This window comes from Palaemon carinicauda, chromosome 18 (assembly GCF_036898095.1).
Source record: "Palaemon carinicauda isolate YSFRI2023 chromosome 18, ASM3689809v2, whole genome shotgun sequence".
NCBI lineage: Eukaryota > Metazoa > Arthropoda > Malacostraca > Decapoda > Palaemonidae > Palaemon > Palaemon carinicauda.
Window position 1 is genome coordinate 19,519,471 of NC_090742.1, and position 11,196 is coordinate 19,530,666.

An 11,196-nucleotide genomic window follows, 5' to 3' on the forward strand; every position below is an offset into this window, starting at 1 on the left:
ATACCTAAAATATATAGTTATATACAGAAATACATAGTATCTTAAATAATATATGCTTATATAAATGAATTCATAACACCTATAAAGATATATGTCTATATGCATGAATGCATATTACCAAAAAAAAAGATTTATGCACTTTTACATGAATGCATAATACCAAAAATATGTATGCATATGTACAGGAATACATAATACAAAAATGACAGGTATATACATATATATATATATATATATATATATATATATATATATATATATATATATATATATATATATATATATGTGTGTGTGTGTGTGTGTGTGTGTGTGTGTGTGTGTGTGTTCGTGTGTATATAAGAATACATAATACAAAAATTTCTTATGCATATATACTTAATACCAAAAAACGAGATATGCATATATACATAAATACATAATACTACAAAAGGATTTATGCATATATACACGAATACATAAGGCCATTTTTTTTTTTTTTTTTTTTTTTTTGCATCTATCACTTAACACAAACAACTTCTAATAGAATGTGGCTTATCCTGCGAGGAATTTGGTAATGATAATTGCTTGCACTAAGTATAATTAAGAGTGTCACTGTGAAGGGCAATGGAAATCTCGTAGATATATATAACGACGACGTCGTTTCTTTAACAACTCAGATCGTGCAAGGACCTCTTAGGATACATACCTCAAATCAGAGACATAATTGATATTGGAAGAATCATCATGATTTCAAAGGTGGGCATACAAAAAAAATATATATATATATCTCATTCTCTTCTTTTGCCTTTTTTGTATTACTTTATTTTAAACTATCTGATTTTTGTTTTTGTATTTTCTGGTAATAGTTCTATGAAGGTGTTTCCATGCAGGTGAGCTGTTTGAATTATAATAAAAAAGAACGAAATGTTTGGACAAAGACAGGTAGGCGCGAACTGGCAACATCACCTCCCCTCTATGAAGTAGATCAAGGGTATGGCTAAACAGTATATATAGAAATATTATCATCATCAACTCCTCCTACGCCTATTGACGCAAAGGGCCTCTGTTAGATTTCGCCAGTCGTCTCTATCTTGAGCTTTTAAATCAATACTTTTCCAATCGTTATCTCGTACTTCACACTTCATAGTCCTCAGCCATGTAGGTGTGGGTCTTCCAACTCTTCTAGCATCCTGTGAAACCCAGTTGACAGTTTGGTGAACTAATCTCTCTTGGGGAGTGCGAAGAGCAATACCAAACCATCTCCATCTGCCCCTCACTATGATCTCATCCACATATGGCAATCAAGTAATCTCTCTTATAGTTTCATTTCTAATCCTGTTCTGCCATTTTACTCCCAATATTCTTCTGAGGGCTTTGTTCTCAAATCTACAAAATCTATTGGATATAGTTTCATTGTCATACCATGACGCATTTCCATAGAGTAACACCGATCTCACTAAACTGATATATAGCCTGATTTTTATGGGTGATTTCAGGTGATTTTATTTCCAAATTTAATTTAACTTAACCATTGTCTGATATGCTCTTTTCAATCTTTCATTAAACTCCAATTCTAAAGACCCTGTATTGGAGATCATGGTTCCTAAACATTTAAATAATTCTACCTCATTAATCCTTTCTCCTTCCAATGATATTTCATCTTCCATTGCATATTCAGTTTTCATCATCTCTGTCTTTCTTCTATTTATCTTGAGTCTAACCTCCTGTGATATTTCATGTATACTGGTAAGCAAGCATTGCAAATCCTGTGGTGTTCTGATAATAAGGACGGCGTCATAAGCATACTCTAGGTCAGCTAATTTCCTATTACCAATCCAGTCCAATCCTTCTTCACCATCTCCAACTATTCTATGCATTACAAAATCCATGAGGAGGATGAACAACATAGGTGACAACACATTCCCTTGGAGTACTCCACTGTTCACTGGAAATTCATTTGATAGGACTCCACTAACATTAAATTTGCACTTACAATGCTCATGAGCAGATTTAATCAGATTTACATATTTAAGAGTAACTCGATAAAAATGCAGGACTCTCCACAAAATTGGCAGGTGCACACTATCAAAGGCTTTTTCATAGTCCACAAATACGATTCAACAGTGGTTTCCTGTATTCTACACACTGCTGTACAACATGTCTTGAAATGAAAATTTGGTCAGTACAACTTCTACATTTTCTAAATCCCTCTTGTTCATCTCTCAGCTTTTCATCAATATTTTTCTCTATCCTCTTTACAAAAAGCATAATATATGTTTTCATTACAACTGACGTAAATGTGATGCCTCTGTAATCATTGTAATCAGTCAGATCTTTTTTTTTTTCTTTTTTCTTTTTTTTTCTTTTTTTTTTGGGGGGGGGGCTAGCTCACATTCATCAGGTTTGGCCTCTTCGTGCCACATTCTACAAAATAATCTTGTAAGTATTCTGAGTCACTTCATGTTTGGCCAATATAATTTCTGTAATTATTCCATCGTATCCAGGGGCTTTACACCTCTTGAGTTTTTTAAGGATAGCTTCGACTTCAAGCACACTGAATTCATTCATGAGCACATCAAGGTCTTCCTGAGCTTCAGGTATGTCAATCAAATTATTCCATTCATATCTCCTAGTCATGACCTCACTAAAGTGTTCCATCCAACGTTTCCTTTCTTCATCCTCGGTTGTTATAACAGATCCATCTCTCTCTCTTTGATGGGTATATACTTCTTCTTCTTTGTCCCCGTGGCAGTTTCATTAATAATTCTATGAGCAATTCTTATACCATAGCCACTCCCTGAATTCATAGTTTTGTGAGCCTCATCTGTTTTAATGTCTAAATATTCTCTCCAGTCATATCTAGCTTTCCTTTTGACTTCACTATCAATACTGAAATCTTAATATGTTTGCTGAAGGTAATCATCTGTTCCCTAGTTTGCAATTTGGTTTTTGTAAAGGCCTTGTAGCATGTGATGCCCTTCTTACAATCTCCAATGTTATACAGAAATTCCTTGATTATAGTCAGGAAGTTCGTATGATTGGCCTTGATTTTAGTGCTGCCTTTGACCGTGTTAATCATGAGGCCCTTGTTACCAAACTTAAATAGTTAGGAATGGGTGAATCGTTTCTTAACATTATTATTGAATTTTTAAGTAATAGATCTCAAAGTGATGTTGTTGATGGGCACCATAGTGAGTATGGGAATGTGATATCTGGTGTTCTACAGGGTAGTGTTCTTTGCCCACTACTTTTCATACTATATACACATGACATATTGTTTGGCCTAGAAAACAAGCTTGATGCATATGCAGATGATGCTATTCTCTTTGCATCAATTCCATCTCCTGAATGTAGATCTGGGGTTGATGACTCCTTTAATAGAGATCTAGCTAAAATTAGTGTTAGTACAAATTATGGGGTATTGAGTTGAATCCTAAGAAAGCTTGAAGTATGATTGTAGGTTGATCAAGAACAGTTGCTCCTCAACATCCTTATCTCAGCATTGATAATGTTTCTTTAACTTTGTATGACTCTTAAAATTTTAGGTGTGATTCTCGACAGCAAATTTACTTTTGAGAAACACATTGAGTCTGTGTCTTTTTCAGTTGCACAAAAAATTGGCTTATTGAGAAAATCTTTTAATATTTTCGGTGATCAATCTATTCTGAAAAAGTGTTTTAATTTTTGCATTCGACCTTGTTTCGAGTATTGTTTTCCTCTCTGGTCTTCTGCTTTTTCTCATATTAATTTGTTGGACAGGAACTTACGGTCTAATAAATTTCTTATTCCTGATATAGATATTATTCTTTTGGAACCCTCGTTTAATTAGTTCATTATGCCAGTTGCATAAGATTTTCCATAATTCTGAAAATCCTTTTCATTCAGATCTTGGACTGTTCCATCCTTTTCGTAATACTAGGCATGTAGTTAACTCTAATCGTCAGGCCTTCTCCGTCATGAGGCTCAATACTACACAGTATTCTAGAAGTTTTATTCCAGCTGTGACCAAGTTATGGAATGATCTTCCTAATGGGGTAGTTGAATCAGTAAAATTTCAAAAGTTCAAACTTGCAGCAAATGTTTTTATGTTGTACAGGCTGAGATAAGTCTTTTTATAGTCTATTTTAATTATCTGTTTTAATGTTGTTAATGTTTTTAAGATATTTTATTTTAATATTTCACTAGTTCCGCTTATTTATTTCCTTATTTCCTTTCCTCACTGGGCTATTTTTCCCCGTTGGAGCCCTTGGGCTTATAGCATCTTGCTTTTCCAACAAGGGTTGTAGCTTGGCTAGTAATAATAATAATAATAATAATAATAATAATAATAATAATAATATTTGCGATATGGATTATGAGTATATTGTTGCATAACCACTGTGACAGTGTCCCCAATGTTTTGGAAACTTCCATACTATCAGGGCTTATGACTGAGTCAACTGAGATACTGTGTGTAGGGTACAGAGGAATTTTGACAGGAGGCCATTTGTTGACGGCAACTAGTTTTTAAGTGTGAAAATGGAGACGAAAGAGTAAGTGCTTCCGATTAAGGCAAGTTTTGAGATAACATTTGAGTTACATTTCGAAAGCTGTGAAGTCGGGATAAGGAAAGGATATAGAGGTGCGAATCTGTGCAATATGAAAGTGAGTCATGGATGGAGTATGAAGGTGGTGATAACCCAGGCTGTAGAATATTGATTGGTGATGGTATAGATAAGTTACAAAGATTAATGAAAAGAGTTTGAAAGGCAGGGAAAGGTGAAAGTGAATCTGGTCTTAATGTCAATTCAGGGGTGAAAGGGTTTGTGTATGCCATGATCAGTAAAGCTCTACTAATTAGGACCTCATACTATACTGGTTTGCTGTGAGAGATCAGACTAATGTCTTCCACCATCACCAATCCTCAATGGCCAATGTGATGTTGTAATGGCCAAACCCAAGACATGAATAAAGGCATGTCTGAGGCCTTTGTCTTGCAGTAGACTGGAAACGGCTGCATTTGTTGTTGTTATTGTCTATATATATAAACATTAACTTTGTCACCTACTGTTGCATGAACGTAGTATATCTCAAGAGTAAACAGAATTATCCATTCTTTCCCAAAGGCCATCATCGTTTTATTAGGATGTACGGCTGCGTTGTCCGCTCTGCACATAGGACCTGTCACACTCGACCCTACCTCAGAGACTGGATTTCCCGAAAATGGAACGGAGCCCGTGACGGAATTGGCCACTCCAATCTACGACTTCGACTACGAAATCGTCTACGAGAATACCAACCAGCCTGAAGAAGGCATTATTGCCGCAGACTTAGCACCTGGTGGTACAACGACTATCATTATTACTAATTGAGGTTCGTTCTACGTATCCCCTGCCCCCTGGAGGTTTCAGGAACTTGAATTCGAGAAAACTGCATTTGTTCCGAATGTGTTGAAAAGCTGTTTGTTCCCCCAATAAAGAAAATACATGTTTTAGCTTTTCCTTATTTTCTCCCTTTCTCGGAAATAGATATTAGTTGGCAGCTTATTAGCAGAAATGCTCCATAGCTAGTCATTTCATAACATTCTTCTTAAAACTTTAGGATATGTTCTGCAAATACTGGTTCATGAAATTTGCTCCTGAGGGAGAGTTATGTAATTCTATATTCTCATATATGCAACAACTACAACAATAACAAATGCTTCCGTTTCTAGTCCACTGCAGTACAAAGGCCTCAGACATATCAATTTGTCTAGGGTTTGGCCAGTTTTCATCACCACGCTGGATACAGCGGATTGGTGATGGTGGGAGATTTTGGTTTGATCGCTCACATCAAACCAACCTAGTATGGGTGACTCTCACTAGCAGAGGTCTGCTGATTATGACGATACACAAACCCTTTCACCATGTTGTGGCCTTATTGGTAACGTCTCTGCCTAGTGATTGCCAAATGGAGGTTCGAGTTCCGCTCAAACTTGTTAGTTTTTTTATCCCTGCAACCTCACCATCCTTGGGAGCTAAGGATGGTGTTTGTTGGATCCTGTAGGTGTACCTGCTGAGTCATCAGCAGCCATTAAATGTCCCTCTCTGGTCCTTGCCTGGATGGAGGGGATGCTTGGGTGCTGATCATATGATATATGGTCAGTCACTAGGGCATTGTCCTGCTTGCTAGGGCAGTGTCACTGTCCCTTGCCTCTGCCATACATGAGTGGCCTTTAAACCTTTAAGGTATCCCCACTCAGATATGCAACCCGCTCTACGCCAAATTGCTTGTTATAAACGAATGGAAAGAGCCCAATTCTTAACTCATTATCAGAGATGTTTTATAGAGCAGAATATAGCTAATATGGTCATTCTGTTCCATTCCTTATGGTTTAAACAAAAATGGTATCCATCAATAGATTAGTCTTTAGAGGGGAACAATATTAAATACTTGTGTACGCAACCTGTCAAAAACGACAACTAAATATTCAGTTAGGCACACACAAGCACACGTACAACAAATTTAACCCTTACTACCCCAACCCTTTTCCTCTCGGGGTACCCCTCTTACCAGTTTATGACTACTTTCTCTCCGCCCTACCCTGGAAAGAGACCGAATAGTTATACGTTTGGGTATGCCACTAAGCGTGACCGGAAAGATATATGTACACATATGTATACAGTATATGTACATATATATGCATATATAAATATAAATTATATATACACACACACACACACACATATATATATATATATATATATATATATATATATATATATATATATATATATATTACTTGCTAAGCTACAACCCTAGTTGTAAAAGCAGGATGCTATAACCCCAGGGGCTCCAACAGGGAAAATAGCTCACTGAGGAAAGGAAACAAGGAAATAAGAGAAGTGATTAACAATTGAAATAAAATATTTCAAGAACAATACCAACATTTAAATGAATATTTCACGTATAAACTATAAAAACTTAAACAAAACAAGAAGAAGAGAAACAAGACAGAACAGCGTGCCCGAGTGTACCCTCAAGCGAGAGAACTCGAACCCAAAACAGTGGAAGACCACGGTACAGAGGCTGTGGCACTACCCAAGACTAGAGAACAGTGGTTTGATTTTGGAGTGTCCATCTTCTAGAAGAGCTGCATATCATAATTAAAGAATCTCCCCTACCCTTACCAAGAAGAAAGTAGCCTCTGAACAATTACAGTGCAGTAGTTAACCCCTCGAGAGAAGAATTGTATGGTAATTTCAGTGTTGTCAGGTGTATAAGGACAGAGGAGAATATATAAAGAATAGGCCAGACTATTCAGTTAATGTGTAGGCAAAGGGAAAATGAACCGTAACGAGAGAGAAGGAGTCTCCTCTACCCTTACCAAGAAGAAAGTAGCCACTGAACAATTACAGTGCAGTAGTTAACCCCTCGAGAGAAGAATTGTTTGGTAATTTCAGTGTTGTCAGGTGTATAAGGACAGAGGAGAATATATAAAGAATAGGCCAGACTATTCGGTGAATGTGTCGGCAAAGGGAAAATTAACCGTAACGAGAGAGAAGGAGTCTCCTCTACCCTTACCAAGAAGAAAGTAGCCTCTGAACAATTACAGTGCAGTAGTTAACCCCTCGAGAGAAGAATTGTTTGGTAATTTCAGTGTTGTCAGGTGTATAAAGACAGAGGAGAATATATAAAGAATAGGCCAGACTATTCGGTGAATGTGTCGGCAAAGGGAAAATGAACTGTAACGAGAGAGTAGGAGTCTCCTCTACCCTTACCAAGAAGAAAGTAGCCACTGAACAATTACAGTGCAGTAGTTAACCCCTCGAGAGAAGAATTGTTTGGTAATTTCAGTGTTGTCAGGTGTATAAGGACAGAGGAGAATATATAAAGAATAGGCCAGACTATTCAGTTAATGTGTAGGCAAAGGGAAAATGAACCGTAACGAGAGAGAAGGATCCAATGTAGTACTGTCTGGCCAGCCAAAGGACCCCATAACTCTCTAGCAATAGCATCTCGACGGGTGGCTGGTACCCTGACCAACCTACTACCTACTCTATATATCATATTATATTATGGCTAGCGAATTACGTAAATTTCCGAGCTCCAAGACTCGCCTGTTTTATTTTATATAAATCTGATATACCTAGAATACCACCGAACTCTGAGAAAATTACGCAACTCCCAGACGGTAATATATAATAACACTGAATATCCAAAAGTCTTTTTACGTTACACTCAAAACAAAACTGGGTGATTACTTATCTTTAACGGGAACTATTCTAAAACCAGCCACTTACTAGGAACTTAGTCAGGAAGCAAGCAAAATACTGCAATAAGTATTGGTGATCGATATAATACACACTTTTACAAAAATATATTCTATGAAAAAGAATAACAATTCAAAATGATTACCAAAAATAAATCACTCGAAATTTAAATGTGAACTAGACCTTAGACTTATGACAAAACACTTCAAAAATAATACAATCACTTGTTTCACTGCAAATGAATTAATGAAAATATTTAGTTTTGACAATTAATGAAAAAAGTTAACACTTTAACACTCTAGTGATAAAACAATAATGACGCTTACACATACATAACTGTTACTTTTACGTCTTTTGGTTCACACAAGGCTACAGAACTGTTAAGCAAAATATAAATGCACTTCACTTTTAACTTAGGGTTAGTCACAAAAACTTTTCATTAAATTTAACTTTTCTCTTAATCAAAAGCAAAGATATACCAATGTTTCACGTACACTGTACACGTTTGAGATGCAATACTATTCACGTTGGAGAGGCAACACTGTGGGGTTAGATGGAGGCTGGTGAGGAGGACACAGAATTATCAGAGTATAGGCTGGAACTCTCTGTCTGTCTTTGCAATGCTAGGCCCTACTATATATATCAATGTAATTCATTCTAGAAACTTCCAGGACATCTACTAGAAGCTTGGGGGCAGGGCTTTACGGTGCCAGAGTTGTCAACTTGGTAGTTGAAGACGGGGACTAACGTCCTGTGGCGAGGACAACACTCAGCTAACTCCACCCACCTCACTCTCGTAACATTAGAAAAAAAAAGAGGAAACCTTAATCTAGAATCTTCATGCATTTTCTAACCACATGGAAAAATTAAGAAATCCCTCGTGGTACGTTATGTGTGTCATACAGCATACCGAAACAAGCTTACATAAGACTTCATAACAAAATTACATTAAATAAAAATCTAATTCCTTGAAATAATGTAAATTTACATGTACTGAACTGAATGAAAATACAAATAAATGAATGATGACAGTCTTAAGTAACTTACATTTACTTAATCCAACGTGAGTGGGACCCCCCCTTATGAGCTGGCTATACATCTCTTAAATACACAAATAAAATATGTGAACAAAATAATCTACGTTAATGAGGACCAGCTTCATAAGAATATATATATATATATATATATATATATATATATATATATATATATATATATATATATATATATGTATGTATGTATATATATGCATATATATACACAGTATGTGTTTGCGTGTGTGTAAATATACTCTATAGCCAGAAACTACTTTCTCTACAAGGTTGTCCCAATTTGTTGTTGCTGTAATTATTCTTCAAAAAATATTTCCATTTCCTTCAGTCCAGTGCATCTTGCTTGCTCAATCCCAACTCCCTCATATCACTTTTCACAGTCATTCCATCGCTTATCCTAATAAGCTTTTAAATCCCTTAAACACTATTTGGTAACAAAGCCATTCAAACTCAGTAACGTAAGCCCTTAACACTAATGTTACAAATGGCGGTCAAGGATCTGAATGGTTATGGTTCATGACTTTGCCATTCATCTCTTTATATTAATTCTTATATTCTTAAGAACCTAATAACACTGGTCACCCGCAGCCCTCCCTTTCTATAACTCCAATTCGAAAGGGCAATAACTCTTTCGCGTGTCTTGCCCTTTCAAGGAGCAATGAAGGCGACACAACCGAGAAGACCACATTCGCACATTTAAGCGAATTCCTTTGTAGACCGATGCTCTGGAAGTCCCGTAATCCCCTCTTTAAAAGGTAATGCTCTAACTCCTTGGCTTGGCTTTCAAGATTTGGAAAGTCTCTCTCTCTCTCTCTCTCTCTCTCTCTCTCTCTCTCTCTCTCTCTCTCTCTGTCTCTGTCTCTCTCTCTCTCTCTCTCTCTCTCTCTCTCTCTCTCTCTCTCTCTCTCTCTCTCTCTCTCTCTCAATTCCACTTCCCTTTCTCCTCCTGCTCCTTTCTTAGTTCCTCTGCAAGTTCTATTTTCATTCCTTCCTCTTCCCATCCTCTTTTCTAGTGTATAAAAAGGCTTTATTTCATCCCAAGAAACGTCAATGATTTCCCAGATTCGACGCAATATTTCTACCCACCACGATCAAAAATTTTTATGCAATGCTAAATACTGCACATATATTTTTACAATCTTTTGATCCTCTTTCCAGTGGTTTAAAGCTTTTTAATAACCTAAAGTAAACAATAGTAGAATTGTTTTTGCTTGTATTGTTATTTTTTTTTTTTAATAATAAAGAGAACGATACTATCGAAGTACATTCTTGATAATAGTAAATTGAAACTATTAGTTGTTGACTTTTATTTTTATTTATTCCCTTCAATGTATTTTTTCTCTTTACTAGATAATAATTGCATAGTATTTTCAGTCCTATTTGAGTATTTAATTTTAGAATAATGTCAACATTAGTTCTATTCATGTTTCAGGATATGTCTTCCTCGTCTGACATTTTCATCTCCTTTTATCTTAATTTATGTGGTTTCCTTATCTTCTATCATAAAATGAAACCTTTCATCTTTTCATAGATGTTATGCATTTGTTTCTTAATTATGGCATCACCATAGCTTTTCTTTATACTTGGTCATTTTTATGATCGGAACAAAGACCATCTGAAAGACGTGATATAAAGTTATCTGGCAAGTGACAACAGCGAGTACACGATAAGTAAGGCAAGTGACAACAGCGAGTACACGATAAGTAAGGACAAGTGACAACAGCGAGTACAGGATAAGGGATAAGTAAGGACAAGTGACAACACCGAGTACAGGTTAAAGGATAAGTAAGGACAAGTGAGAACAGCGAGTACAGGATAACTAAGGACAAGTGTCAACCGCGAGTACAGAATAAGTAAGGACAATTGACAACAGCGAGTAAAGAATAAATAAGGACAAGTGACAACAGCGAGTACAGGATAAGTAAAGACATGTG